The 23,917-nt window shown below is 38.0% G+C and overlaps 1 long non-coding RNA gene across 1 annotated transcript in view; it reads right to left on the minus strand.

Moving 5' to 3' along the window:
- Positions 1-5,955: 5,955 nt before the first annotated feature.
- LOC136009251 (uncharacterized) overlaps positions 5,956-23,917 on the minus strand; it is a 32,216-nt gene continuing 14,254 nt past the window's right edge. The window contains exon 3 of the long non-coding RNA XR_010610433.1: positions 5,956-6,185. This is a non-coding gene — a long non-coding RNA (uncharacterized LOC136009251). The remainder of the gene's footprint in view (positions 6,186-23,917) is intronic.

Raw genomic sequence — 23,917 nt, forward strand, 5'->3', positions numbered from 1 at the left:
ACTAAAATACTTTAAACTGGGGGAAGTGGTGTGGAGTCCCTCAGCCTCTACTATTAGTGCTGTTCCTCATTCTGTGAAAAAGTTGAATTTGGCTCAGTGGCAAGGCAGGACTCCAGCTGGGTGGCTGCTGTGCTCTCCGTGGCAATACGTGACAGTGCTTTCATAGGAGAAATTAAGAAAAACACTCCCTTCCCCTGATCTCCTACACTGAGGCAAAAATACACAATTGCCTGTGGGTCAGCATCCTTTCCTGAGCAGGGCAGGGGGCATTTAGTTCAACTTTATTCATCAGGAAGGATATGGGTTTGCATCAAGGTGTCTGTCAGTAGGGTGAGAGGTAAAAATGCCTCTCCTAGCTCCTGTGTTGCAACTTCAGTTCATCATGTCCTTTGCTTTGCTTGCAGTACATGAGAAGGAAGTGTTTAATTTCAGGTCACTTGGAAGGCTTCTTTTGACACAAAATCATTTGTTGTTGCTGCTTTGTTCCTTGAGCTGAAGGAAAAAAAAAAACAACAAAAAATAATCTTCAGTGTTTTTGCAGTTGTTTTTTCCATCTGTAATTGTCTGTGAAACAGTGGGAGTGTATAATTTCTGCACGAAGCAGGGGTTTGTTCACCTGTGCACAGACCAACATTTGCCAGCATTAATGGTTAAGGAGAGCGTTCCTCAAAAATTGTTTAAGTAGGAAGGTATTCATGTATCGCCCATCTTCTCTGTTGCTTGAAAATGCATAATTCATGTCCACTAGTTGTTCTCATAGTGGAAGAGGTTTATTGGCCATAACCTGGAAGTCCCCTGTGTATCCAATGACCACTGATTGTATTGGAAAAGGATGCCTCAGTGACAGCAGGCAGCCCCTGGGTGAAAAGAGGTGTCCCTTGTCCCTGAGCAATAACCTGTATGGATGATTGAGACTTGTTGATAGACCTCCATAGAAGTCTTAACAAGTAGTCAGAGTTTGGCAGCATCTGACTCGGTGGAGGATTCTTCAGTACAGGATGCTTGAACTTGATTTGTTACTCTCATCAAGGAGGGCATAAAGGTAGGCAAAACCTGAACATGCCTTGAGGCCCAGGCAGATGCAGCTTTACCATAAGCTCTGTCTTGCGGTGGGGATAAGGGGGCAGGAGTGAGAAAGAAAAGGCTACTAAAACTTACAAAATGTAATTATAGACTAATTTCTTCATCAGCGAGACCTGTAAGAAATCAGTGCTGTCTCTCCTGAGAGATCAGTGGTGTCATCTCAAGTGTCCTCAGAGTGCCAAATGATATAAAACACTTGCTTTGAAAGTACCACACCATGATAAACTTCAACTCCCAGGGGGTGCATTGTGTGTACATTTTGTTATATGTAATGACACACTGAAAGGGCAGTGAAGCTGTTAAGGGAACACTGCATATCTAAAAAGGAGTTATTTTTCTTTCAGCCAATAAAAGAAAGCCAGAGTAATTCAGAAAAGCATTAAAATATTATCATTTAAGTGTAACAAGTGATAAAATAGCAGCCAGAATTCATCTGCCAAATTAAGAAATTTAAAACATAAGATCTGTGTAGCATATGTGTTTCAAATTGGACCGTTTTCCTGGTAAAGCAATAGACGACCTCTTCAAAAAGCTTTTAAAACAGTTGATATATGTACAAAATGTTAAGGCTGACACAACCAGTGCAATGACAGCAATTATTTAAAACAGTAGATTTGAAAAATAAAGCAGAAAATGTAGTAATTTCATGTAGTTGTTCTAAACAACATATGAGAAGCTGTGAGAATCAGCAAGACCAGAGTTGGTTGTGAGACTCTGGCCGTTTTTCGGGGAAGGTGATTTTGTAGTAAAACAGTTTAGTGCATACAGAAAAATACCCCTAGAGATGTGTACAATGCTAACAACAATATTTTGAAATTAAGCTAAAGACTCATGTTCCCTTCAGAAAAATTCCACCTGGACATATTAAAAAATTCTGTATGGCCCCAGTCTGCTAGGGCCATTTTCTAGTAGAAATACTTTTTTACCTACAAAACATATAGAAACGTATGTGAATGTTTTCTTGTATTTCTAATGAGAAAGTAGTTGTCTTCCTTAAACTTGAATGAAATTTGAGGATATGGAATCCCAGTCAGCAAGGTAACAACAATTGGGAAAATGAGTTCTGGAAGAACTTTAAAGGCAAAATTCAAATTGGAGAAATAACTCATTTGACACTAAATAAACAAGGACTCAAAGAAATAAAGAAAAGTGAATTGTTCAGAATGGTGCTGTTGTATCTTCTATTACCTGAGTACCGGCCATCAATCACTGTCAGTTAATTATCATTAAGATTGCATTAAAAAAGCCCCCTGTGGGAGCTGGATAGTCTGTGAGCTTTGTTCTGTCCTTAAAACGAACATAAACGATGTAAGTTTTCTTGTTGGTTTTGTTGGGATTCTTTGTTTGTTTTTATTTGGGTCTTTTTGTATACAAGGAAGTTGTGTGAAAAGATGAATCTGGAAATGCATAATTGTACCCTATACATAGAGTTGCCCTATGTATCACAGAGAGAGGGCAATAGAACAAGGACTTAAAGTTGTTATTTCTCAGGAAGAGTTTAAAGGGATTTGTTTCTCCCCCCCCCCCCAAAAAAAAAAAAACAACAAAAAACCCCAGCAGTAGGACTGCCCATGACAGGGGGGTTGGAACTGAATGATCTTAAGGTCCTTTCCGACCCTAACTGTTCTGACTCTGTGATTCTGATTGACATTTCTAAGGTGCAAAACTGATGTGATTTATAAAAAAAATGCTTTCTTCTTAGTTAACTGTGCTGTTTTCAAGCCTCAAGGGTTTATATTTTTCTGTGTAACATCCAGTTTTGGAAACTTTCACTTAAAAAAAAAAGAATACAGGGTAAAGTCACGTGGGTCCAAAAGGTGATTCTCCGACAGAACATGAGCCAGCATGAAATTCGGTAGGATTTGTGAATACAGAAATTTTCAGAGCTTATGAGCTGATCTGAGGGCTCTTGAGGACTTAGCTAATGACAGAAGCAGGAATGTAACAGCTATTTTTATTTCCAGGATGCTTCCCTGCACTGCTGAGTAGCAGTTCACACTCTTAAAAGTACTGAGGTTTATTGGTAGCTCTCATCAGCATCCCAAACAGGAGCTGGTACCTGAGCTCTCTGCAATTTATGCCTTTGATACAAAATTGGTTCTGAGTCAGCTGGTGCTTGTTCAGCCTGAGGATCACAAGAGTCTCCTGGCCAAGCTCTCTCTCTGCAGTATGTGGCTGCGGAGATTAGAGTAAACCCTTATGAATTTTTCACATCTCTAAATACTTATTTATTGTGGGAATATGTATGTGTTAACAGACAGATTTTGTTTGTTTTTTGGGATTTGGGTTTGTTTTTTAAAATGAAGCTTCCTTGTTAACGTTTTCTCCCCTGAAATGACTGAAGTGAGAGTGCTATGAACAAGACCAGTTTAAAGGCTGAAGCTTTCAAGACCAAAGGCCTCTCTGTTCAGCAAATTAACAATAATAATAATACTAATTAAAAAAAAAAAAAACCTTACATTTTGAATTAACCATGTTTTGGCCAATTGCTCAAATAAACCTCAGAGCTGGAATCATGTAAATGCAAGTGTTCCTACTGAGATGTCAAAAAATCAGAATAGTTAGGGTTGGAAAGGACCTTAAGATCAGCTAATTCCAACCCCCTTGCCATGAACAGGGACAACTCACACTAGATCATGTTGCCCAAGGCTTTTTCCAACCTGGCCTTGAATACCGCCAGGGATGGAGCCTTTACCACTTCCTTGGGCAACCTGTTCAGTGCCTCACCACCCTCACAGTAAAGAACTTCCTCCTTATATCCAATATAAACTTCCCCTGTTTAAGTTTTAACCCGTTACCCCTTGTCCTATCACTACAGTCCCTAATGAAGAGTCCCTCCCCAGCATCCTTATAGGCCCCCTTCAGATACTGGAAGGCTGCTATGAGGTCTCCACGCAGCCTTCTCTTCTCCAGGCTGAGCAGCCCCAACTTTCTCAGCCTGTCTTCATATGGGAGGTGCTCCCTTATCCCTCCTCTGGACTTGATCCAACACCTGCATGTTCTTCTTAGGCTGAGGACACCAGAACTGCACACAATACTCCAAGTGGGGTCTCCCGAGAGCAGGGAGGAGGGGCAGGATCACCTCCTTCGACCTGCTGGTCACGCTCCTTTTGATGCAGCCCAAGATACGATACAGCTGCAAGCACACGCTGAAGCCGGCTCATGTTGAGTTTCTCATCAACCAACACCCGCAAGTCCATCTCTGCAAGACTGCTCTGAATCTCTTCTCTGCCCGACCTGTAGCTGTGCCTGGGATTGCCCTGACACAGGTGAAGGACCTTGCACTTGGCTTGGTTGAACTTCATGAGGTTGACATTGCCCCCCCCCCAAGTGTGTCAAAGTCCCTCTGGATGGCATCCCTTCCCTCCAGCATATCAACTGAATCACATAGCTTAGTGTCATTGGCAAACTTTCTGAGGATGGTTTCATGTGCTCCTTGTCAACCTCCTCCTCCTGTGAAAGCCTCTTTGCCTCCACATATCTAGACTGCAAGCAGCACTTACTATGTGATGGGCAGCCAGGTGGTCATAAGGTAGAGAGACCTGTATTCAGGTCAGGTAACTCACACTGTCAGTGCATACTGTTTTTCTTTTTTGGGTATTTTCTGATGTGTCAGGAAAGATTACATCTCATTTCTACTCTCATATCTTTTCTCCCTCTGCCATGTGTTGAGTTTCTTCATTCTTACTTCGATTGGAGAAGGAAGATCCTCCAGTCCTGATTTTATTTTACAATGTTGGGCCAATTTTAGCATGTCTGTAAACCAGTAGAAGGGGGAATTAGGCCATAGCAGAAAGGGACAGTGCATGTTGAAAGAAAACTAAGAGGGAAACCCTAACCTATTCTAATTTACATATGGTGACATTTTGCAGAAATATTGTAACATTAGCAGTGGCATAATGAAATTCTGCCTATCAGCGGTGGAAGGAATAATGTTACTGTAAAGGTAACCTGTCCACAGTTTGTTATCAAGAAAATATTCATGGCAAGAAACATACATTTACCAATGAGTGTTAAGAACAGTATTTTTTCCTTATATTTTTTTCCTCATGGGCTATCCATCTTCCCCTCCAGATTTACTGCATGATCACTCCCTTTACATGCTAATTATGTGCAGCTTTGGTGAATTTGTTAGTAGTGACACTTCGGGCACCCAGTGGGACTGCAACTCATTATGTGGCAATGTCCAGATATATCAGATATTATTAGCTGTCATTAATCTGCTGTGGAAACATTGAGTGCACAGCCAGGAGAGAGACCAGGAAATAGAGTAAAAATGAAGTCTGCAGCCACCCTGGCCCCCAGAAGGTCAGAGGGCAAATCAGCAGGGGAGAAGAATACACCTTAAAATGGCCAGTGCTTAGCAGCAGATTTTTAACCCATTGTAACCCAACATTGCTAAGAAGAAGAAAGACAAAAAGAAATGATAATGTTTGTAATGTCTGTACAGCTACGCTTTGCTGGAGGGAACAGGGGTACAGACTGTCAAACTACTGCTTTCTAAAGCTATTTTGTAGAACTGCATCTCAGTGATTAAAGTGTGAAGAGAAGAAATTGAGCAGTATGCAGTATCTGTCTCAGTGTGGACAGTGCCCAAGCATAAAGCTTTGAAATTAAGCACGTGTAACTCAGAATAGGATTACTGCCCCCACCTTCCACTTGAAGGTCATATTTCATAGAACCAGACACAGTAGTAGAAGAAACCCTGAAGGAGTGAAAAGCTCGCTCTTGTTGCTCATCCAGACCTGTAATTCCTTTATAAACACAGGAATTTGCCTCTTGATTGCTGACACAGTACTGATCAGCCTCTGCTGTGCAGCTTAAAAACACAAATCACAATAGGTTGCATTTTTTTTCTGAAAAATAGTCACTTGTAAGAGTTATGCATATCTGTGTTTATGGAGCATTAATTACGTGGCTTGGACTGCAGAAATAAAAACAAAAGAACATTCTTCCCAGAAAGCTCCAAGGTCTTTTCTATCTCCAAGATGACTTGCAGAGTACGGCTCAGGACTGTAGGGAGTTGCATCTTCTTTCTTTGTATCAGCTAATAAGATGGAAGAAACCAGACACGTTTTCAAGCAAAGAGGGTCTTCTCTGTTCTGAAATAGAAACAGAAAACACTGAAGCAGAGGCTAGGAATCTCTGAGATTAGTGGTGATGTATTAACTAGACAATTTTCAGAGCAGGGGAAAAGTAATAGGTTGGTTAGTCTGCCTGTGTTGATTATTTGTGTGTGACTTTTGCTGCTGTTAAGGGGCAACCTGAAAATTCAGTGACCTTAAAATTAATGTAAATAATGAGATAGGGGGATTCCAGATAAGAAAAACTAGATTTGATCAAAGGAAGTAAGAATGATCTTTTGTTTCCAAGTTTTCAAGGACCTATGCTCCTTTATCTAGAAATTGCAGTGCTCTAGTATAGGAGGTATATACAAAAACTTAAAGGGAAGAAAATCACTCTAAAATTCTTCAACAGATTTCAGCCTATACTTGTTAGGGGAAGCTGAGATTAAGTTCTTCAGGCAGTTATTTGGAAATTTCTGAGTGAGACACTCATCTGAGTTTCCTGAATGAAGCTGTGAAGAATTGGTTTTCTTCCCACTAAAGGGATCTAATCAAATGCTTTGCAATTTTTCACATATTATGACAAAAAAAAAAAAAAAACCCAAAAAAAACAAAGGCCTGAAGTTTTATTTATGGTCCTATCTTCAATTAGTCAAACTGTGATCAACCCATGCAAAACAACAACTGTGAGCTCAGTTTTAGGTTGTTTAGACTCTGCACAATCCCATAAAAGACAAAGCAATGTTAGTATTTGGTGAAATGACCCCCATTAATACTTCCTAAACTAACCACTACTCATGAACTCAGTTTCTAAGAGAAGATTTAGAAGTCATTTTGGTGTCATTGTGGGATTTGCAGAAATACCCAGAAGTGTTACGGAGCACAGTGTTAGCCATGGGGCAGGTGGCAAGTACCCAGGGAAATAAAGAAGCAGCAGTTTTATCATTGGTCTTGGACCTTTGCAATTTTGGTGTTACAGGAGGGTTTGTTTATTTTTATATGAGAGCAATGCAATATCAAAGAAGAGTTACAGTCTAATGGCATTAATGTTGACAAAAAAGTCATGAAAGCCATTCTGAGTGCCATATGAATACATTCAGTAGGTCAGTTGTAGATTCTTTTATAGTCTTCTTTTAGTGTATATGAAATTTTACAAATATGGCACACCTTGCCCTTTTTCAAGGGGAGAGGAATGAAAATTCATTCTAGTTTCTTTTTCCTTTGAGTGCTTCGAAGAACTGAACATGAATACTGTTTAAGTAAGTGGTACGTAAAGAAGTTATAGGTTAGGCTTGTAGTGCAAAAATTGCAGTCAGCCTCCATGATGTTGTGTTTGCCAAATTTGCACTGATGAAGCTATTACAGCAGGCTTACTCTTTCTTTTTTTTTTTCTCCATGGAGGAACATGTTTGTTAGTTGCCCATCAAGATTATGCTGGCTTTTCAGTGCCTGTGGTGCTCATTACGATCCTGCAGGCACTTATTTTCACATTTAACATGATACGCATGAGTAACCCTCTCTTAACTGGTGAAACTAGTCAGGTGTAAAATTCTGATGTATGTACTCTGTAATCCTGGGGCCTGAGCAAACTCCGCAGAACACAAAAGTGTTACAGAAGTCTGCATCATTCTTATTCCATTGTTCATAGCAAGTTGAATAGTTAGGTTTTATCCAGATAAACCTGTATCAGCAGTATTATGGAGGATATCTGCACAGCTGCCTTTGATCTTAATGTACTGAAAATGGTGTGTTGAATATTAACTTCAGTCTTTTAAAAGGTGGCTCTTCAATATATATACTTGGAATTGCTTTCAAAGTAAGTTCCTAGAGATGGGCTTAAAATGACTGTAAGCTGTAACAGAATGTAGCAGGAGAGGTCATCACCTTGAATTTGGAGTGTGGAGAGAACCAATAAACAGAAAGTGCTGGATTGCTCTTTTCCTTGTGACTAAGAAAATTAAGAAGTATGGGGTAAAATCCCTAACAGCAATTTCTACTTTACTGGACAAGCATGAATACCTTTAGGAATATCCTAATATATTTGTTCTTTTTTTTTTTTTTGTCATCTGCTGTGTAAAAGCTAATCATAGTTACAGATTTATGAAATGTGCAGAGTTAGTTGTAGTTAAGACTATATTGAGCATTCTGAAAGTTAAAAAGCAACATCAGCTCTGAACTGATGTGTTTACGCAGGAATTTCTTCGGTGTGTGAGCTATTAATTGCAATATTCTCGGAGGCTGTGGGAGGGCCTTGCCTACCAGACTTTAGGGTCATAATGTAAGGGTTTGATTCTGCAGTTCCTCTGTAAACGGTTAAGTGGCAGAGCTCTATCACAGCTCTGCTGTTCTTACTTAGTACAGTACTTTCTAGCATACAACATTGCCAGCAGAGTAAGTGGTGTCATAGATTGATTACCCTACCTGATGTAAAGGGTAATCAATATTTACTGTGATTCACTGCTTTTGTGATGTTTACTGGTAAAAAAAAAATAAATACAAGGACAGATAAGTTATAAATTCATTGCAGCTTTCCTGATGTTTCCTGTCATTTATTCATTATAATCACTCAATTAGGTTTCTTACGCTCTTGCAGAATGAAGTAGTAGTTAGCATGAGTGAAGGGTTGTCAAGCACTGGAACAGGCTGCCCAGGAAAGTGGTTGAGTCACCATCCCTGGAGGTGTTTTAAAGTCATGTTCTACTTGGGGACACAGTGGGGTGGTAGACCTGGCAGCTAGCAACGGTTGAACTCAATGATCTTAAGGGTCTTTTCTAACTTAAATGATTCTATGATTCTAAGCAGGAAGAATCCAACCAGAAATTTCCAAGCTGCGAGTTGTGATTCACATTTTTTTTTGAAGGATTCTGGTGCAGCTGAGGCAGGAACAAGAAAATGCAGCCAGAACAATAACATCACCAAAACTCAGAGCAGCGATTCAAGACCATATCTTGAAATATCTGAAGATCTTTACTGTATTTTCCAAAGTCACAGATGTTGGTATTTTTTTTTACTAGTATTTTTATTCCATTAGCACTAGAAAAATGGAAATTAGAACCCTTTTGCTGCTCTAGCTTGAAAAAAGGTAGGAGTTTTCTGAACTCCAGAAAACATATCATTTAAATGGATAAAATGGCTTAAAGAGGGGCTGTTTAAAGTGCTTGGAATGATGAACATTAAAGAATTCATGTTTTACTTCAACAAACAGTTGCAGAAATTGGGTTGTACATACCTATCCATGTGTCTGTGTTTGTATGTGCTGAAAGTGCATATTGTTGTATCAGGGTAACAATTCCACAAGTCTCCACTAGATAGTCCTAACTGCTCATTTCAGATGCAGACAAATTATTGCACAACAAAATACAGATAAACAAACCTTAAATTTACTTGGGTTTCTTTTAATGAGAAGTTACATTATGGAGTAACAAAACATGGTTTCCTAGATTTATTTTAATCTGTTTCTAAACATATCATGTGTTTACTAGGGTTTTGTTTCCTTAAAAGCATTGTGGCTATGCATTCAACTTTTGAACCTCATTCTGCAGAGTGTTGTAGAAGGAACTAACTCTGGAAAAAACAAACCAACCTCCCCCAGCCCCCCTCCCACCCCGCCAAAACCCAATAACAAACAAACAAACAAAACAACCCCGAAAGAGTGCTGATGTTTTCTCGGGGGACTGGGAGGGGGAGGCAGTCAGAGACTTACATAGTAATTTTGCTATTCCCTTTAAAACAGCCAAGGTCCTACTCTGGATCTAGCATAGCACAGCTTTAGGTGGATGCTTCTTCGGGATGCGTTAAAGATCTTGGAGATCTCTCTCACTTTCTTCCTCCTCTATGCACCTGAATCTACCCTTGATAGCAAATGTTGTCAGCATCCCATTTGAACAGCTTTATATGATTGCTTCCATCCACAGTTTACTTTATTCGAGTGGATTTGCCACAGAGCATTTGCCCATTAGCAATCTCTTCCCGCAGCCTGCTTTAAAATCTGCTTATGGTTATGGCCAGATAAAAGCATGTGAGGTCAGTTTGGTAGAGCTGAGACAAATACTTTAACATAAGGTTTTCTATTCTGTGCAGGCAGCTAATAAAAGTGCCCGCAGGTGTTGAGAATTATCCTTGTCTTTGAGATTTCTTTACAATCTGAACCTAATCTTGGCAAAAGCTTTGGCAAGGATATCTGGCACATTAATTAAATGACTTTCCCTCCCCCACAGGTCTTATGCTGTAACTTTGAATAACCACCTCTGTGCCCAGGAAAGGAACTGCTGGATAAGCATTATCAGTTTTGCAGGTGTATGGATGTTAGAGATAACGTGGGATTCCTCCTTTATCTGGACGGATGCTCTTTACTGTTTCAACACTACACAGCTTTTCTCCTAGCTACAGCTAGAAGGATCCTGCAGGCATGTTATGAGATTTTAGTATGAGGACGTTTTATTCAATATGTATCTCTGGATGGCCTCTGCTGAGAAGTTTCAGATCCTTAGAGGAAAACGCCTGAATTCTCCAGAGCTCCCTCTGTTTAAATGGCTTTTCCTTGCTGCAGTATCACAGCTGTGACACATCAAAGCTAGTAGCCGGTGTGGCAGGACAAGCAGTCCCAAATCAGCCTCAGTGACGAAAGGTGATTTGCAGTGACAGGTTTCATATCTTACGGTGTCATTTTCATGAATGACTTGGCTAATTAAATTTAATGTGGAACAAGAGCTTGCTTACATTCTGCCAGGCTTAAGATGTTCTTACTCACACCTTACATAAGGAACAATTCCTACTGTTGAATAAGGGCTCCAGGATTTAGCCCTCTGTTAGCAGTCTTCCATAAACCCTTTGTTTTCCTAACATGTTAAAACCCAAGGCTTAATGGGTTCATGATGACATCAGTTATCAAGATTTGTGTGGTGTTGGCAGATGTTGAATTTTCAGTGGAAAACCATTAAACAGATTTGCGTCAGGGCAAGTTTCACAACATGCACATATTATACTGGTGGTTACATGTGTTGACTTCAGCTTTATTTATTACAAAGGAAAACAGGCCTGTACTTATACAACCAGAGCAATGAGAAATTAATCTTCCCAATAGGAAAATCAGTCTTGTCTTGTTAAAGGTACTCAAAGTTACAGATTGAGTGTGCTGAGCTTGCAAAAACTATGTCTGCAACTTTCAGATTTAATAAATCTAAAATTAAATATTAAAAAAAAAAAAAAAGAAAGAAAGAAAAGAAAGATTTTTTGGGTACCTTTATTTTTGGACATCCAGAGTAAAGAAAGCAAAATTTCAGAAAGTGTTGAATGTCCATTCTTTGACAAACATTCTTTTCAAAATGTGTCAAGTTAAGCACGTTTTTTTTTATACCTGATTAGATTTGTTACTTTTGAATGCTGATTGCCCATCAGCTCAGAACGCATGTTCTTTAACATTAAAAGGTTTCTTTTTGTCATATGACTATCAAGTTTGCCCAGTGGTATTGTCTAGACCAATGGTGGTCCCCAGGCCTACATGTGATGTGATATGCACATAAGAAACATATAACTTATGAAACTAAATACATGGGAAGAAATGATTTTTCAAATAAAAGCTAGGTCCAATACAGCAAAAAAAAAAAAAATGAACCCCCACAACAAACCAAACTAATAACCACAAAAATCAAAGCAAAACAGTTCTATTTTGTGTATATATATGTATGCATGGTAACTTGAAAACAGAGGGTGTTAGTTGCTGCTGTGTTTGGTTCATACATTAATTAGGACCTCACTTTGGAGATGAACTCAAATCTATTGCATCTCACGTTCTGTTCAACAGTACACATGTTGGTGAGTTTGTATTTTCTTGGAAACTAAACTTCACTCAGTTGTCATGAAATACTTCAGGTTCTGCTTATGCATCAGGAGGCATGTACTTATGGTCCTTCCTGTTAAAAGCTACCAGTAAAAGTTGTTCTTATAATGCACCATTTTCCCCCCAAAATAGTTTTCTGAGTCTTGTTGATGCTGCTGCTAGAGCATGAATTTTTTTGAAAGTCAAAATTAATTCTGATAGTAACTGGAACGTTTCAAGGAGTAGACCTATTCTTTTTCAATCATGTAGTGCAGTACATAGAGGATCACTAGAACAAGTGGGGATATTGTACTTCTGCATGTTTAAAAGTAAATAATTAAAAAATTAAGGAAAAAACCTCACATTTTGACTTTTTTTATAGAAAAGCATTACATTTTCTATTTTTCTTTCAAACACTTCCAAAAAACTTTGCTTTTGAAATATGAAGATTTGTAAAAAATTGTTTTATAATATTGCTTTATTAAAAAAATTAAAAAATAATTTAATATTGAAATACTGATTTTAGATTTTGGGATTGAGACAGATTTTTAATTTTTGACATCCTTTCACTTTATTTTCTTTCCATTTTTCTTATTTAATGTAGCTGCACAGAATAAGATTAACATGATTTGAACAAGTAATGAAATTTTCCTTTAGAGTCAAGTTTACTACTTTAGGTTTTTCTCCAATGTGGAACAGGGCAAAATTTTTCTATCTTGCAGTCCTGCATAAAACAAAACTTTGACTTCAAGAGAGCTCTATTTTTCATCAGGCAAACAGACAAAAGAAATTTCTTTACTGGGTGTCTGCAAAACCATTGTTTCTTCATCAGCAGCAACTTTTCCAGTACCTGAAACCAACCGCTTGATAAAAAGGATATGACAGATGATAAACTTTGAATTAGGACATTAGTTTTCAACAGCTAAAGAACAAATGATCATCCACAGATGTGAGTGTGCAAAAGCAAAACATACCCTCCCAAACTTTTCAAGTGAAAAACAAATGATTAAATAAACATTGGATAATTATGATTTCATGAGTTACGTGATCTCCTAATAATTACAAATGGGAAAATAGAAAGACTTTGATTATTTACACTGCTGTCTTGCCATTCATTATAGTCGGTAATGTTTATAGCAAAATTTTTCCTAACAATAACATTTATAATATTTTAATGTGTGTGTATGGAGGGAAATAGCACATAAAAGAATTTCAGCACAAATAAACGTCAACTGTTTTACATTTGGAACTCCACTGTATTATTTTAGGACCCTGCTCCTCAAAACACTTATGGTTAACTTTATTCACACAATTCCAAAGGAACAACTCATATGTAGAAAGCTAAGTCTTTTCTTAAGGGTTTTCTTTTACTCTTCCCCATCCCACCCTTCACTTCCTGATGTGCAAATGGACAGGATGGGGTAGATGCGTCTAAGCGGATTCCTGAACAGAGTGAACTGTCTCTTCATTCTCTGGGGTCCTCTCTGGAGTAATTTTAATGAAATAACTATGTAGGGTTTTGTGTATGGATGAATATACATTTACTTGCACAAGTATTAATTAATTTATTCTGTGGGTACCAAATAATTATCTGTTTTGCTGCAAGGGCAGCTTGCTGTCATACTAAGCAGAAGGCATTCTTTTACCAAAAAAACAAGCATAGCAGAATTTTCAGCCATGTGCTGAAACGTGTGATTAGTACTAAAATGTGTTAAGCATGGCATCATTATTCTAAAAACAGCCACAGAGATATAAAATGCACTGTGATGTTGCAAACTGAGCACAGTTTGATTGTAGGACACCCGGGTAGAGGGTTTTGTATTAGAATATACATTGTGTTTATAATGCCGCCTTCTCTAAAATGTAATTAGGTATTTTTATGAACTGGTAAAATATAGTACATAAAGGACTTGGGGGATTTCCATAGAGCCACATTTATTCCCACACATCTTTCCAAATCATAAATGGTTGTCTTCCTTAGAAATGGATTAGGACAAATTGCATTAGGACACGATTGTGAATCTGATTAAGGTGGAACCATGATCAGGTTTTTTCTTTTGGGCAACCATGTTTTCTTATAACAACCAGAAGGCAAAAAAGCCTTTGGCAAGATGTTTCAAAGGCCGTTCTCATATGCACATAAAAGCTGTTTTCATGCTAATTCAAAAATTGGTCCACACCTATAATTTCTTTATATAGCCAAGACAAAGCTTTGGGCAAAATTTTGCAGTAGTATATTTTTCAGATACAGACTTGTGGTTTCAGTAAAAGCTCATAAAAAGGAATTTCCATGCATAATTTCCTTAAGGAGAAGACTCTGAAGGCAAGCTGCAAGAGAGTTGAAAGATCAGGCACTGATTCCAAATCGGTTCAGTGAGAGAATGCTGAGAACAAAACCATCCCCAGTGGAAAACTGATTTAATATACTGAATAAATACCTTTTCAAATTAACAAACTCCTAGAAAGGCCCCAGCCCCTCCTTTTTTTGAGTTAGCATCTGACCTAAACTGAACACATTGTGTGACATTATTTGACACAGAAGGGAACTAGCACATACATGTCTGTTGACGGGCAGAACTGCAAATGTTTGGAAAAAAAAATTGGCAAAAACGGTTGTCACTTTCTTCTCCACTCCTCCCCTGTTTTTTAAAACAGTATTCTCAAACCCATAAAGCTAAAGGGAACCAAATTACAGCATTGTTATCTCTGTGTTGTAGTCAAATCTGTTGGTGCTCTGTTGCTAATCAGCCGAAAACAAGACTGGAAGAGGCTGAGAAACTCATCTTTCTTTGCCTCCTTCTGGCTGCACTGCATATGAGTATTTTGATCTCCCAAACTAACATGTAGGATTCAGCTGAGAAGCAGGACTCCACTGTGTTAGGAACAGAAAATCTGTATAAAGAAAGAAGGTCCCTGTCTCTAAGGGCTAGGATTTGGCATATGAAACTAGAGAGAACAGGTGGGTCTAACGAATAAATTCTGAAAGCCTGAGGAGTTCTATAACCTTTGTGCTTAGTATAGTAAGTACCAGTGATATTACACTGCCCAAGTAACTGCAGCCATCTGCTTTATTGCTAACTTTGCCGGCTTTGACTTTTTTTTTTTTTTTTTCCAGTTTAGACCAAGATTCTGTGATGTTTATTTTAAATTGTTTGTTTGACTTGATATTGACATTGTTTTGGGAAATACAAGTAAGAATCTGAATTCATGTGTCTCACGCAGGCAGAGACTAGACAAAATAGGAATAGATCTGAACTGTGGTCTAAATTTCAGGGTGTACCCATCTGAACTCCATTTTTCCTGAGGCTGGAAAACATCTAGTTATCTCTTTGTTGTTGTTGGCATCTGACTCTGGCTTCATCCAGAAGCTGAGGGCCCAACACGAATGTGGTTGGAAGCTTAAGCTAGTGGCACAGCAAGTGAATCTTCACTGTTTTCCAGGCTGACAATCCTTGGGTACTCCTCCAGACTTAGCATGTTTATATAAACTGAGTGTCTAAAAGTGTTACGAATCAGAAACATTCATTTATAGCCGAGTTTGTGTAAGTGATAATGACCGAACGAATGCAAAAATGTGTGGGTGGTGGTGTTTTGGGGGTTTGTTGGGGTTTTTTCCTCCCTTTTCTTCTTCCGGCATTTCCAAATGTCTTTTCTCACACCTGAGATTGTCACATCTAGAGGAAGATGCCGTTCAGAGAGACTGAAAAACAGTAGTGGTGGGGCAGATGTCTGGACTTCTTGCCCAAGCCAGGAGTCAGTTCTGAAATACAAGCATGCATGTTGTCCCTTGGACACTTCAAAGTAGAAGTTCAGCGACATTTCACAACAGTAATTTTTGGCTGAAGCGGCAGAGGTGCCAAACACCTACCTACCCTTGTGTTCCCAGTCCTCCCCTTTGCAAGAGAGCATGTTGGCCCATGCCGATACAGTCATGGTTTGTTGTAGATCTCAGGTCTTACTACCATTGTTTAGAAACTGCAAAGTCCAAAATAATTATAGAAAATTGGGAAATAACTGTGTTAATAAGAAATAAAACAAGTTAAAAAGGAGAAAGAAAAAGGTAGCCAAAACTGTCACACGAAGTTTTTTTACCTACTGGAGTTTGTCTCAGCTTTGTTCATAAGGTTTATATGTGTATATATATATATATTAAAAAGAGAGTGAGCAAGACATATACACACACACACACACATGTATGCATGTAGAGAAGAAAATGTTAAGATCAGAAATCCAGAATCTAAATTATTGCAGGATGTAAGAAGCAGAATCTCTTTGGTAAATTCATGAGCTAGATAATCCATCTGTAATAGCAGCTTATTATTTGCAGAAAGTTTATAGTCCTCTTTTTCTCAGTAATAATTAGTCTTTTCAGTGCAAATTTTATTGGTTTAAGTGCATAAACATTTTTGTGAAAATTAGAGCTGCCTGGGAAGTCAGGTGTTGAAAAATTTCTATGAAAACTATTTCTTTAGGTGTATTTCTGTTTATTTTTCCCAAGGATGCGATGGAATCACAGTGCCTGAAAATGTTCAAAGCCCATGCAGATGAGGCCCTTAGTGACATGGGTTAGTGGTAGACTTGGAAGTCCTAGGGTAAAGGTTGAACTTCATGATCTTAAAAGTCTTTTCCAAAGTAGTTGATTCTACAATTCTGTGATTTAAAAGTATATCTAGAGGTTTTCAGAAACTTCCCAGATCAAAAGCTGAGCTATGTACTAAAATGGGGAAAAAATTTACTTTGTGTTTTTGCCATTTATTTTTCATTACCATTTTAGCTTATACTTCAAATTGACGATGAAGCACTTCAATAAGAATCAGGCTTTTTTCTTTTTTAATGGAATTTTTGTCTAAAATGTCAAATGAAAAAAAATTCAATTATGTGTCATGTAAGCTGTATTCATATTTGATTTTCCCACAGATTCTCTATTTGGAATGTTCTTTAGAGAATTAAATAGTTCATACAGAGTGGTTATCTAAATCATGCAGTTTTCTTATTTTCTCTGATTGGGTAAGGTTTTATAAATTGCTTTCACTTCTGCCTGAAGTAAGGCTTATTTGTTTCACAAAATTATTCTTATTTCACGAATGAGTCTCAGCTCCAGTCATAATTATGCATTCTCTTGACACTGTGCTCACATTAATATTTGCTAGAAGTAACAAAAATGAAGCAAAATTCAGTGTTTCTTAGAAGTGTCATGTTTGAGTGTTTGCACTGTTCATTCACTGGTTCCTTGCATCTTGGCCATTGCTGCAAATCTGTTCTTATATTTCTCTACACAAGTGGCAAATTAGTCAACAGAAGGCCCTGTAATTCAAAGTGTGTATGGAGAGAGATTGGAAAACCTGACTCCTGGTTGTAATTATTAAAATAATTTACCTGCAATCATGTCACTTTTATGACACTTAAAAATATGTTATATCTGTTTATGCAGCTAATTGTTCAATTTCTATGACAAATGTACTTAAATTCAATAGGGTAGGGTGCTAAATTCTTAGGTAGCTTAAAGCTTTATGGAGTGATGTCAGGTGGGAGATCTGGACAAGGAGGGGTTTGAAATGGAGCAGAGCGGTATGATCCTTGAGACCATTTTCCACTTTATATTATTCTGGTTATATTCCAAATGATTTCTAGTGAAGTACCAGAAAGGTTGACAGAGTCCTGGAATAATTCAGGCTGAAAGGGACTTGAGGAGGTCATGCAGTCCAACTCATGCATACAGCTCCAGTCCTTGACCTATCCAGATTGTCTTTTGAAAGTCTCTCCTATTTTATACTATTCTTCTTGTATCGAAGCGCCTAAAAGTAGGCACAGTAAGGGATCTGCTTTTTCACGGTCATTAGTTCCTCTCTCTAACAACTACAGTAACATAGAGATATTTTTTGTTAGGTTTGTTTGATAGTACTGACTTCAGACCATATGAACTTCTTGCCATTGGAAAAATTTTCAAAGTTTTCTTAAATTTCTAGCTGAACATCAGTAATTCCTAACATTGGAGAACTCTTTCTCCATAGATACGTATTTGCTTAAGCACGTGTAGTTGCCATATCCCCCCCAGATACTCCAGACATGCACAATCCCACCTGAGTCAAGGAGATCACAGGAAGACGTAACTCTGTTAAAGGAGGCTGTGAAGAATGTCTTAGAACAAGATAACTAGGGAGGCAGTTTCTTTCCTGCTCCAAGTTAGTGATGGGTATGGCCTGTCTGACCAGATGCACAAGCCAATGTGTAAGTTCATGAAATTGCCACCCACCATTCCTTTTTGCTGCCAGGTCAGCCTCATCACTAAGGAATTCTTACTCCCCTGTCACCATCTCAGGCTCTAAATTAATTTTGTGGCAATGTCTAACATGAATATCCGCACAATAGTGGATCTAGTACATCCACTGGAATTGGGAATAGACCAAGAGAAAACGTCTTGGAAAGAAAACTGAGGTCCTAGATGAAACGCCTCAGAAGTTGACTTTAAAACTTTGGAAGTGACTGGGAAGAAATCATTCTGCTCAATAACTGAGTGAAGGCAAATCACAAGTATGTATAAAATGTAAGTGTGAATGTACACATGTATATGCATATATATGCATGCACACATAACATCTGATTTTTTTCTTCAGAATTTTATCAGTTTGTTTCAAAAACTGCAGAAATTCAGGTAAAGTGCACTTTATTTAGTCATCTTGCAATTACAAGGTTAGATACCTTAAAAATTAATAGATAGATAAGTCAGTAATGTGGGACAGGCTGATAATATTAAATGCAAGAATTTAACTGATGTGGTTCACATTATGTCTTACAGCTATAAACTGTTAGAAGCAGTAGAGTTTTCTGACAATACTGTTGTGGAATAATTATGGGATTAAAAAACTGGAATAAGGTTATTTGAAAACTGGTGTAACGTAATGTGAGCCAGAACTCTCAAAGTCCCTTAATAGGTGTTCTTAACTCAGCGTTAATACTTTATTTAACGTAACGTGCTGTGCACTCTTTAAATTGTTAGCTTGGAACAGATGATTTATGTAGCTCTTGCGTCCAAACAAGAATTAATGCCCTTATCCTATTTGACCAGAATTGTTACGCACCTTTGTTCTCAGGCTTGTATCAGAATGATAACAAAAACATAAAATCAGCAAGCTTTTTAATGAACATGGGGTTAACTTGAAGTGCCCTGATTTACAGATATTAAAGTAATAGTCTCTTTCAAGTTATTTACTGAGGTGTTAGAAAGTTTGTGTTCCCATTCAGCTCTAACAGTTAGTTTGAGAAACTGCAGTTTCTTTGTTTCCAAAGTATTAGAAAGTGGTGGTTAAGAAAGCTATTGGAACCAAGTCCCTTTTTAACATTTTCTTTTTTTTTTTTTTTTTTTTTTTTTACAAACAGTGATATCTTTCATTATGTTTTGAGGCAATCTGAAGTGAATGCCACAGCTAATTCATCTGATCCTACTCAGATCTTGGTTTTGCAAGTTTCTGTTGCTTTCCAGGTGTTTCCTTTATTTTTTCTCTCACAATAGTTTAGCTTACTGTTGTATATTTCATACCTGCATCACGATTCACATGTCTGCTTTTATTACTTTTATTGGATATCCATGGTACAACTGCATTTTGCTAGCGTAAAAGGAAGTCAATGCAAGTACAGTGACTGACAGAGTTACTTGTTAGTATTTTTGTAACATGTATTATGGTCACCTGTACAGAAGACTTTCACTCCATTTTGGTTTAACTACTGGAACAAATGCATACACTTTCTTTTCTGCTTATTGTCTCTGCCTAGGTTTTGCTGGTAAGAGCAACAGATACTACTGTCTGCTGTCCTGCTGCTGGTAGTTAGAGCTCTTTGAAGAAACTAAAGAATAGGTTCATAAGAACTTGCTAAAATTTTCAATCTTTATGAAAAAGTCTTATGTCCAGAATTTTAAGACAAGCTAAACTGTTTTTATATTGACTTAATGGCATATCTGTTAAGAACTATGTAAAGCATCTAAGTGATGACATGCTTACATATATTCTTCAAAAAGAAAAAGGAGAAGAAATGTTGGCCAGTGAAAGTGCATTCAAGTGAAAGGAGGAAACAAAAGTTCAAGTCATGGCAATGAGAAATTGCATTTCCTATGAGCACAATAAAAATGTAGAACACATACATGGAAAAATTCAGTGAGAACTGTAAGATGGCATCACTGAAATTGTCCTGAGATAAAAATTTGACAATATTTAAGGCTGATGGGATGAACACTAGCAGAGAGTCTGATGTTTTTTCAAGCCCTATTAGAGTACTTCAGTTTCAAATGCTCTTCAGACTTACCTGAATAGTCATAAGAATGTAATTTCTGACAGTTATGTTTGATAGTCCACCTCAGTCTGAATTCTAGCGGGAAAGAGATTGGTGAAGATAAAGAGGAAGTATATCAGTGTATTTGAATCTCCTACATTAGCTAATTTAACAGATTAGCAGAGCTTTGGTCTGTTTGTATTTATAGTCTGATGTGGCCTTTCCTTGCTGGACTGATACTTTCAGTCCTAAAGTATGTACTGTTTAACAGTGCAGCAGGGTGAGATTCCAATTACTAATGTAACCTGAATGTCTGGGTTTGCAAGGATATTTCTTATAAATCAATGCAAGCTGCTAGCACTTTATATAAAAAGCATATTACTTCACTTCCTTGAAGTATAAATGTCTTCAACTTGTTCGGTGGTTGTCTCCTTACTTATTCTGCCTCAACAATCCTAAAATACCTAAACCCCCAGTCTGAGAGCTGAGAAATAAGGGAGAGATAAACCACCCACTTCTCAGGTGTGTGTCCTTCAGTTGTTGAATTCATTATTTCATGTGCATGGTAAGAAATGAATTTGGAAAAAAACCCTAGTATTTCAAAACTACTGTATCTCCTATATCTGATTTCAACTGGATGATGTAGCTGTCTGAAACTGGGCTTGCAAAACTGTGGCAGTCCATATAGACTTCCTCTAAACCCCGAAGTTTTCTGCGGTAAGTCCTGGGACAAACTAACAAATCATGCCATATATATGTTATATCAAACAGCTCTGAAGCTCTGAAAGGATCAAGATCTAGAGATTCCATAAAGTCCCTTGAGACATTTATTTTTGCCACTGGTTGTACATGCAAAACAGTTAGATCTCTGGAGATAAGAAGTAGAATGAAAGCCTGAGGAAATAGCATCCGTTTCTGAAAATGTTACAATAAGTGACTTTGCCAAGGTCGTGCAGTAAATGGGAGTCAGACTATATAAATCCAAAGTTTTTAGTCATGCTAGCCCTCCGAAAGCAGCTCTTTCTTTCAGCTGGAGCTACCACAAGCCACATTTATATTCTAGATGTTGTCCAAAAGAAAGAAGAATTTTCAAATGTTCATTTTGTTGCTTTGTCTGTTTACTACGCACAATGTTGTTGCACATAAGGCCAGGATGTAAAATGAGTCAGGGACTAATGTCTTCAGTCATAATGTGGGAAAAATAGTTGGACAGTAATTTCTCACACAGTTCTGCCATGGCAGTTCTTTCTGCTGTGATTTAAGAAAGTACAGGCAATGGAAAAGGTTCCCTTTGAAAGTGTTTTAAATGTCAAATACAAGATTCATTTCTATACTGCTTTAATCCAAATGCCAGCGTTGTGAGCTAAGCTATCAATCTGATGAGGACTCCATGAGCTTTGCCTGTCTAAACAGCTATCTCTTGGACTGGAATCCCACTAACACCAATGTATAATATCAACATATTTTTTAGGAAAAGACGACCTTAATTTCTTGGTGATCATGTGCTGCAGCATTCTTTGACTTGCTTACTAGGGCTGTTTGTGAGAGGTGCGTAGTAACTGCATTGTGCCTAGGTGTTATACGCCAGAGCAACAGGCTGGGAAGCCAATGCTATGGGAGGGGAAAAAAAAACTGGAATTATCGAAGAGAAAATTGATAGGGTCAGGGGTATTTTGTGTAGAGATGCTGAGTCCAGAACTGATCGCTGCTATCATCAGATATGGCCTCTGCCTCTGGTACCATGCAGCTGATTCTGGTGCCTTATAATCTGCTGATGTTCTCCTGGAAATGAGCAAGTCTCTGATAAAACCATTTGGCTCTGCCTGTGAGGATGGGTCTGTTACTGAACAGTTTACTGAACAGTTTACTGAACAGTCTCTGTTCAGTCATTGTAAAGGAATATGTATTCTCCCTCCGCTGAAAAATATATGCCCTCCTTCAGCTCTAAAGTATGACTATTCCCAGCTTTAAGACAGGAGGTCCGAGCATTACTTTTAATACTAGGTCTTTTCCTCCAGGAGAAATTTACTGCCGTGAAGTGAATTTACACCATGAAGTGGCTTGACCACAGAAATTGCTGTCTGATGCTTACTTCTACTGAAACTTGAAGGTCTGCCCAACAGCAGAGTCCATGTTTTCTAATGTTAAATAGAAATATCTTAAACCATTGGAAAACCTGTGCAGACAAGCAGAGATCATGTACCTGAAATATTTATCTTTTTAAAACCAAAAATTTACCTAACCTTGTGATTTACCTAAATCATAATGAGTAGATTATGGTTAGTCAGCCATTCTCCTTCCAGGAAGGGCTTCTCACTAGTTTTCTGTTACAGGAAGGCAATTATAGTCTGGGGAAACCAACTTTTTAATCATTAGAGTGACAATGGTTAGGAAACATCTCAACCACATCTCACTGCACCAGTTTGTCTCAATGACTTTACAGTGTCATCTGTTTCTCAGTAACCTTTTTTTAGCATGAATGTCTAAGTATGATTGTTTCCAGAAATACTGCCAGATAACGATTATTTCCTAAGGCTAATTTTGTTAGAGGAGGCCGTGTAAAAACAAGCATAGACATTTGTTTCAGAAGTGACCTCAATAGTGCTCATCAGCTCCCATTTCCTTCCCAGGTACATTCTGTCTCCCAACTATCTTGCCCATCAGCCTAGTAACTCTTGTAGCCAGTATGGGTATTATTTTCACACAGGCCAATTTGTCTCAGGTAAGCCAAGCTGTTTAGGTACTGGTTAATCAAAACTGAGGTGAGTCACCCAGACTGAAATTACATTGACCACACATGGGCCTTGCCTTAGTTAAGTATTTTGAAACCCACACCAGTGAAGTTAAAGCAGCTACAGTGTAAAATAGGGTCTGTGGAGACTTCCAGCAAAATACTGGGGAGGATCTCTTTTTTCAGATGACAGTGGGACCAGAAGACCAAACAACACTTTAGGCAGGAGCAGATGCACTTTGTATTAGCCTGTAAAGTGAAAGAACCTTTGCTTTTCTTGAACAGGACTATGCATGTCCAACTGTCTATAAAAAAGCAGTTATACTCTTGGACAACTAATACCATAGGTGTTTGCTATTTTTCTCTAGTGAAATCGAATAAAATAATAACTAAAGGTTCCCATCTTCTTCAAGCTTTTTTTAATAAGCAAACAAAATGCCTTTGCAGAAGTTCTACATAGGTATGGTTAAAAGAGGAAGGGAGGCATAGATTATTGCACAAGCTGTTTGAAGTTTTCGTTTGACCACAGTTAAAATTCAAAGAGCCAATCACTGAATCTTATGCAGCAGCTTTTCTTCATGGGAAATGTTTCCTCCTTGAAAATTAGGATATGAAATACTGATCATGGAAAATAACGCTGAACACTTCAGATGACTCAGGAAGGTCTGTGTGTCCCCAGTGCACAAATCAAGACTAGGCATTTGTTAAATTTCTCAATTTTTTGATGATTTGGATTTAGCACTTGGTTTTTCAATGAAGTGTAATCCAGAAACTGATTTTTATGTGGGTTTTGGAAAAGGAAAAGGAGATCTGAGAGTTGTTTTCTTTTTGTTGTACTTGTTACTTTTGGATCAATGTTGATAAAAGTGAACAGACAGCTAACAGAGAGTATCTTAACATAGTATCTTGCTGCTAAGCATGATCCCTTATGCATATGTTCAGTCTGGTATGAAA

Source organism: Lathamus discolor, chromosome 2 (assembly GCF_037157495.1).
Source record: "Lathamus discolor isolate bLatDis1 chromosome 2, bLatDis1.hap1, whole genome shotgun sequence".
Lineage (NCBI taxonomy): Eukaryota > Metazoa > Chordata > Aves > Psittaciformes > Psittacidae > Lathamus > Lathamus discolor.